Source organism: Ornithorhynchus anatinus, chromosome 14, assembly GCF_004115215.2.
Source record: "Ornithorhynchus anatinus isolate Pmale09 chromosome 14, mOrnAna1.pri.v4, whole genome shotgun sequence".
NCBI classification, from domain to species: Eukaryota; Metazoa; Chordata; class Mammalia; order Monotremata; family Ornithorhynchidae; genus Ornithorhynchus; species Ornithorhynchus anatinus.
The window spans coordinates 38,056,702-38,065,116 of NC_041741.1; positions in this window are offsets into that span (position 1 = coordinate 38,056,702).

The following is an 8,415-nucleotide window of genomic DNA, read 5'->3' on the forward strand; positions in this document are numbered from 1 at the left end:
TTGATGCTTCAGCTTAGAGCTTTCCATTATGGGTGGCATAGCTCTAAGATCCATCAGTGTAGGTAAACTCTCCTGCCACGATAAGGCATCGATTTGTAGGAGAGCTTTTGGATATAGGGACCAGGGATCGAATCAGGGAACAGCTGCTGAGACCGTTATGATTAGTTAAAGCAACCATCTAATCGGTAATAACACAGTTAGAACTTTCTTTTCCGTTTCAACAGCACTTTCAATGGATCCAATACCACTGCTAGGTTGAAAGAGTTACTTCTAAAATAATAGGTTTAGATGAATGTCTTGGTACTCCGGCCATTCTGTATTCAGGATTATCTTTCATCGTCTGTCGGTCACTGCAGGTTGTGTTTAGCAGAATGGGTGCAAACTATCATATTCTGTATTTCATATGTAGACACTATATTTGTATAATGTTTCCAAAAATGGGAAAAAATGAATGAAGAATCCAGGAAATTCTTCAACCTAATATGCTTGGATATTGTCGCATCTGTGTGAAGTTTGTTAAACCTACCTGATGATTTGACAGACCCTCAGGGGAAATCAGTATTTACATCACACTTACCTTACCCTACTTCTAGATTTAGGAATTGGATTACCCTTGAAGAATACCCCTTAAACTTGATATTCCAAGGTTTAAAAGAAGTTGAAACATGGTATCCATTGCTTTGAAAAACAGTGTTCTAGTGGACAGAATGAGGGTCTGGGGGGGCGGGGGGTGTGAAGAGAACTAGGTTCCAGTCCTTCCTCAGCCACTACCCTGCTGTGTGGCCTTGGGTAGGTCCCTTATCTTCTCTGTTCCTCAATATCTTCATCCATAAAATGGGTGATACTTGTTCTCCCTACCTCTTAAACCATGATCTCTGCAGTGAACTGGAACTACGATCTATTCACTTGAGACATAGAATGTTCTTAAATACTGTAATTATTATTGGCTGCTGAAATACCATTTATCCATCTCTTCCCTTTGAAACATAAATTCACCTTTTTTGTGATAAACTTGAGGGTGATATAAGTGGTGGGTCAGGAGGGGAACAGGAATGGTTGCTTAAATTAATCAGTCAATTAATAAATAGTATTTATTGAGCACCTATGGTGAGCAGAGCACTGTACTAAGCACTGTATAATGTTGTCTACAGAAGCAACGTTTGTGCAGATCTATTATTTATTTTGATACCTGTCTCCCCTTCTAGACTGTGAGCTCCTTGTGGGCAGGGAACATGTTTACCAACTCTGTTGTAGTGTACTCTCTGAAGTGCTTAGTACAGTTTTCAGCACACAGGAAGTGCTCAATAACCCAATGATTGATTGATTGAAAGAAAAAGAGGTCAGGGTGAGAACCCTAAGTTTATAAGTATGCTCTGCTTGGGAAACAAAGGTGGCAGTTTCTCCCAGATGTTTCACAACTCTGTCAACCTTCCCTTACCATTTCCTCACCTCTCCCAACTGCTCATCTCAGCTGCCTCCTGTGCCTTCTCCCCTTCCAGCCCCTACAAATCGGGGATCGGTGCTCCAACTTCTCCTTCCATGGATGATCATCTTTGGAGGTTGGTCATTTGTCCTATATCAACTTATCCTTTCCCTTATCTGTCCCTAAAATGATCATTTTTGGATATATTTTTCATCTGTTTCTCATCCTCACACTCCAGATGTCCTAGATCTCCTGAACATATTCCTTTCCTCAATTGGGAACAGACAGGACTCTAGGTCCTAGACCAAGCTTCCACGTTGCTTTTCACCCCTCTTAGACACACACACAAACACACACAGAACTTTGCCATGAATGCGAGAAAGCTTAAAGCCGGAGTACTCCTAATCCTGTAATCTTGGAGAAAATCTATTTGGAGGTTTCCAGTGCCTGGAAGGTGGGAATTCTTGGAGTCTTGCTAGACTCCATTCTTTGTGGAAAAAATGCATCCCTTTATCAGGTGACTGATGGCTGGGCCCACAGAATCCTTCCCAACTCCTCAAAGTGAGCAGTGTGGTCTACTGGAAAGAACATGGGGGCCTGGGAGTCAGAGGGCTTGAATTCATTCATTCAATCATATTTATTAATTGCTTACTGTGTGCGGAGCACTGTACTAACCCTGGCTCTGCCAATTGCTTACTGAGCGACCTTGGGCTAGTTACTCAACTTCTCCATACCTCAGTTCTTTCTCCTACTTAGACTGTGAGCCCCATTCAGGACAGAAACTGTGTCCAACCCAATTAACTTGTATCTATCCCAGGACGAGAACAGTGTTTGACATATAGTAGTTTAACAAATACCATAAAAAATTAAAAAAAAAAAAGATGTTCTTTGCTGGTTGGAGAGAGACATCACTGGGACCTTTGAACAGGTCATCATTTAAGCTTAGACTCTGTTTCAGTCCTCCTGTGCAGTCCACAAGTACCTCTGCTTCCAGAAGTGCCTGCCCACATCCTCACACAGAAATGTATTTTAATGGAGGACATTGAGAACCCTCTGGAAAGTAGGCTCTTTGAAGATAGAGTCTGTCTGAGGTGCAGCCCACAGTCTGCAAGGATGGAAATAGTGTAAAAAAAAATTGGACCACTTGCTTTAGAGAGGCAGGGGCCACTGGTGGGAAAGAAGCAGCATGGTGTAGCGGATAAGACACGGGCCTGGGCATCTGAAGGCCATGGGTTCTAATCCTGCCTCTGCCACTTGTCTGTTATATGGCCTTAAGCAAGTCACTTGACTTCTCTGTGCCTCAGTTCCCTCATCTGTAAAATGGAGATTAAAACTGTGAGTCCCACGTGGGATGACCTGATTACCTTGTATCTACCCCAGCACTTAAAACAGTGCTTGGCACATAGTAAGTGCTTAACAAATACCATAATTAGTAGTATTATTATTAAACTTTTTTCTTTTTCTTCCGGAATTGGGAAAAAACCACCTCCTTCAAGCTTTGAAGAGGCAAAGGAGAAATGGAACACTGGAGAAGCCCATTCTCAATGCCTGGCATTTTGGGACTGGCTGGGACTGAGAAAGGGTAAAAAAGGCTCTTTAGACCAAAATGGAGAGATGTTCTATGAGCCTGAGCTGAGGAATGGGGTGTCCATACAGGGGTAAACATAAACCGCAGCAATAGCATCCCACTAGTTGTATTTATGGAGCTCTACTGGGTTCTGGTGGGCACACGCAAGCTCAACCTTGTCCTCGAAGAGTTCTTATTCTCATCCGGACGATAAGCAGACATAAAATGAAAAGGCTGTTCAGCTGAAGCGCTGATCCAGCTCAGATCCCCGAGGTGAAAGGGACGATCCTGAGTGCAATGTTGCCGGCTGATCTGCCATGGCTGGAATCATCGGAGAAGGGAGCTTCTGGATCTCCTCTCCAGGTCTCCAAGCTCCCAAATGGTCTAGCTCCTCACTTCCAGTGTTAGGTGTTGGAGCGTAACCTCATGATCCAAAAGCCTACAGTCTTGGCAATCCAGGGCCAGAAGGAGAGATGGGAAAGTGGAGTAATTGCTCCAAGCTCTGCAAAAAGTGAGATTCTCGGTTTGGGGTAGGGTCAGCCTACGCCAAGAGACTAGCCAAGTGCCATGTTGTGAAAACGGCAGTTGCTGGGGTATGAAGGCAGTAGTGGCTGAGCTACTGAGGGAAAACATATGGCAGCAGGGCTGGCATCATAACCACAGTGCTTAGAACAGTGCTTGGCACATAATACGCGCTTAACAAATGCCATAAAATAAAATTTAAAAAAACCAGGATATCTTCCCAAGCTAGTATCACCCAGAATATGGAGACCCTTTTCCCTGTCACCGGAGTTCCCCCAGACCAAAGTACCTTCTTTGCAATTACCTCCCTCTTGAAGTATCTCCCTCTTCCCCATCTGTACATACTTGTTTACCAAGACTTGCCCTGGGCCCTGCCCTCCCATAGAGCGGCCCTGTCTCAACCTGCTATTTTTCCCTGGTTATGGGTAACTTGCAATAAAAGTCACTAAGTTCAAATCTTTTTTGTTGAGTTGAAAAGGAGGTTGCCATCATTTATGGTGTTAATTAACATGTAGATGCAGGATCTTTTTCAGATAAACAGTGGTTTAGCCCAATGCAGGGTGGCCAATATGAACTCTGATTTTGACTCACTCTAATTTCATCAATGGTTTGTTTGTGCTCCTGCTCCCTGGCTTGCAGATTTAAGACAAATATGCCTTTCCAGGGGAGTATTCTGTACCTAACAGTGACAACCAGGGAGAATCAGAGTAGGGTGATTGTTGTTCTCTGTGACATTTAACTTCAGAGATAGGTGATCTTACTTTTCCCAACATTTCCCTCTAAATGACGAACAAGGACCTAACCTCCGTGAATGAAAGATTCCGAGTCTTATAGATTTCTTACATTTTCCTTTTAACATGGCAGATTCTGTTGTGAATGTACTATGTTCTAAGTGTGGCTTCACTGTGATTTGAGGGGAAAAAAAATGTTTTTCATATTTGGAAGCAATCAGTTAAGTCTGAAACTGTTGGTGAACAGCTGAAATCCTGGAATAAATGGAGTAGTTTATTGGAAATTCTTGCCCGTGTGAAAATGTTGTGCTAATACATAGATACTTATTATGGGTAATTGTTTTTATGGGCAATACCAGGGTTTGAAACATCTGTTTGCTCTCTAGTCATCATTACATTTTTAAGCTCCTTTCCAGGAAGGAGGAAAGAAGAAGGTTTCTATTTGTGCACCGATGCACAAATTAGACATACCAGCCTCACGTGACCCAGCAATGTGACTTCATCAATGGAAAAGCATGAGAAAGAGCTGCAGCCCTGTACTGGCTTTTCCTTGAGGCAGGAGTTTGTGAACACCCAGTTTTCCCAGCACTTTAAAGAGGAGCTGCAAACAAAATTTTTATCATATTTGCTAAGTGCTTACTATGTGCCAGACACTGTATTAAGTGCTTGGTTAGATACAAGGTAATCAGGTTGGACCCGGTCCTTGTCTCACATAGGGCTCACAGTCTTAATCCCCAGGTTACAGGTGAGGTAACTGAGGTACCGAGAAGTTAAGCGACTTGTCCAAGGTCACACAGCAGACAAATGGCAGACCCAGGATGAGAACCCAGGTCTTCTTACTCTCAGACCCCTACTCTTTCCACTAGGACATGCTGCTTCTCGATCAGTACCATTTCTCGAGCACCTACCGTGTGCAGAGCCCTGTGCTAGGCACTTGGAAGAGTACGATAGAATGCCTTCAAGGAGCTTACCATCTAGTGAGAAGTAGTGACCTTCCTATTATTTCTATAGAGTTACTCCCGGCTCTGCCGCTTGTCAGCTGTGTGACTGTGGGCAAGTCACTTAACTTCTCCGTGCCTCAGTTACCTCATCTGTAAAATGGGGATTAACTGTGAGCCTCACGTGGGACAACCTGATTACCCTGTATCTACCCCAGCGTTTAGAACAGTGCTCTGCACATAGTAAGCGCTTAACAAATACCAACATTATTATTATTATTATAGAGTTAGTGAAAACTCCTTCTAGGGCTCGGGGAGCTACTATCTGCTATAGAGAAGGGAAAGACATGACTCCTGGCCCCAGGAAATTCTTTCACTGTGGGTGGAAAACGTCCAATGGCTCTGCCAGAAGTGTACTTGTGAAGAGGAATTCCCGTTCTTGGCTTAATTTTAAACTCACACTAAAACTTCAGCAGGTTTATGGAACAGGAGTTTGAATTCCTCCTGAAGTCCACATTATAGGAATCATCTCAGTAAACAATAAGACTATAAAGAATTCACCGAAAAATCAATCAGCCTATTAATTAAAGTGGTATTTATTGAGCACCTACTATAGCAGAGCACTGTATGAAGCATTTGAAAGAGTACAAGAGTGGAAAACTAGAGAACACTACATCAATCAACCAGGAATATTACTGAGGGCCTACTGCTTGCATTGCACTTTATTAAGCACTTGGGAACGAAAACCAGAGCTAGTACACCTGATCTTTTCCCTCAAGGAGCTTACAATCTAGGCAACTATTTGGTTTCACAACCAATTATCCACGCTGTTTTAATGCTATATTCATCTAAAGTGTCCCATGGTGTTACTCAAGAAAGAAAAGAATGAATAGTATAAATTGAAACTAAGAAATATACTTGGGAACTGTTTTCTTCTGTGTTTACTTTTTTTCCTCATAACATTTGCTCTTTTCCTCCTTGCCTCATCATCAACATTCATCACAGTATTTTTCCTCATATTATCAAAGCGTGATTGCCTAGGATCATACACCATTGTATAATCTCTCCAACAAAAATAAGCAAATTTTAAATAGATTAATTTTTTTCCATGTAAAAAGGAGGGTCAAGACTATGAGCCTTTAGCTAGTATGGGCAAAGTAAATGTCTGCTTTTTATTTCTTTAAAAAAACAACCTTGAAGTTCTGAGAATAAGAAAATATTGTTGTCAATTACTCATTCCCAAATCTGAAGACAAATTTTATTTTTAATTCTTCAAAATCTTCATTACCTGATGTCACACAAGTGGGTTAAAATTTGCATTATCTAAATCGAGTCAACATGAGACTTCACCACTTACACACTGCCCTGACAGAAATCTATTTTGTAAGACTTGGGAGAAGCTGGCAGGGAATATACTAGTATCTGGGTGTGGTATTTTATTACCCTCCTACTCCCAAAATCCTGGATTTGCACATGTCAGAAGGAGAGGTGTGAATTGACAGGAAGAAACCCTCCTTTTGTTACATTCATCTCAGGGTTAATTAATTAATTAATGACGGTATTTGTTAAGTGCTTACTATGTGTCAAGCACTATTAGAAAACAACATCCTCAGACATGCTTTGGCGAAATTCTAAAATAATCTATCTTGGTATGAAGAAACCCCCCCTCATTTTAAGGTTTACTTTAGATGATCTGTACCTCCTTGTTTGAGTGTCAATTTTAAAACACTAATCCCTTTAATTAACTTTACATATACTGACTATACGGACCCAAGTTGACTATACGGGGAAAGAAAATATGTTTCTGGCTTTCTTCTAGAAGCAGCCTACATCACACAAAGGCCGAGAATTCTGTTTCCATCTCACGTATCTTGAACACCTCCCACTTCAGGTGGTGAGTAAAAGACCAACAATTTCACCAAGACTTTTATGTGTTTCTCAGTACAGTGAAAATGACACGGGAAAACAAGAGGAAGACCTATCCAGACCTGGACATCAGCCAGAGCTAATGCCTGCCACCCTTCCCAAACCTGAAAAGCGGGAGAGTACTGGAATGTGGAAATCTCTTTCTAGAGCCAAAGGGAACCAGCCACCTGCCTGCTTGAAACCAAGAGAAAAAAGAAACAGGGGTTGATATCACTTCCACTACCACCACCACGAAAAACATGAGTTACCCTGAAGGAGGGACCTGAGTCAGGCCCAACTGGGACACGTCAGAACTGACAAGCCTGGTGAGCCATTTGTAGGGGAGGGATTTAGGCGAGGAGTCCCCGTACTTCCGCCTCGCTACTCTAATTGGCCCTGATCTAAGCAGGAAGACTGTCTACCAACTCTGTTGCATTCTTCTCTCCCAAGTGCTTAGTTCAGTGCTCTGGACACAGTCAGAGGTCAATAAATACCACTGATTGATCCACCTGAGCCAAGAAGTTGCTTTCCCATCTGGCTTCAAATGGTCGCTTGGCTCAGAGCCAACTGGAATGGCACAGAGGCTGCAGAGGTGCTTCTGGAAGCTGCTTAGCCCAAACCGAGGCCCAACCCAGCCAACAGTGCTGCGCTCAAGCTACTGCCCTGATCCTAGAGCTGTGGATCTCTCAGTGACTGCACATTAACCATCCCCACTTTTAAGCCAGGAATCCCATTTCCATGGATTCTGTTTCTGCAGATTTTAGGAGCACAAACTAGATTGCAGCATATTTGATGGATTTCCCAGATTTTTGATGAATTACCCTGATAGTGAGAATTTTGTGAAATTGGACAATAATCCTAATTGTCATAGTTGTTAAGGGCTGACTATCTTCCAGGCGCTGGGATAGATAGAAGATAATCAGGTTGGGCACAGTCCCTGTCCCACAGACAGCCTAAGCAGGAGGAAGAACAGGCACTGAATCCCCATTTCACAGATTCATTAAATTGTATTTATTGAGCACTTACTGTGTGCAGAGCATGAGGAAACAAAGACACAGAGAAGTTAAGCAGCTGCCCGTGATCACCTTGTAGGTAAGTGTCAGATTTGGGATTAGAATTCAGGTTCTCTGACTTTCAAGCCCATGCTTTTTCTACTAAACCATCCCTTTCGGGCCCATTTCTCTACTGTATTCCTGCTGCTGCCGTGCCCTTACTGCATCACTATGGCTGTAACACTGGTTTCTTTTAAAAAAAAGTATTTGTTAAGCGCTTACTATGTGCCAGGCACTGTACAAAGCACTGGGATAGATACAAGTTAATCAGGTTGGA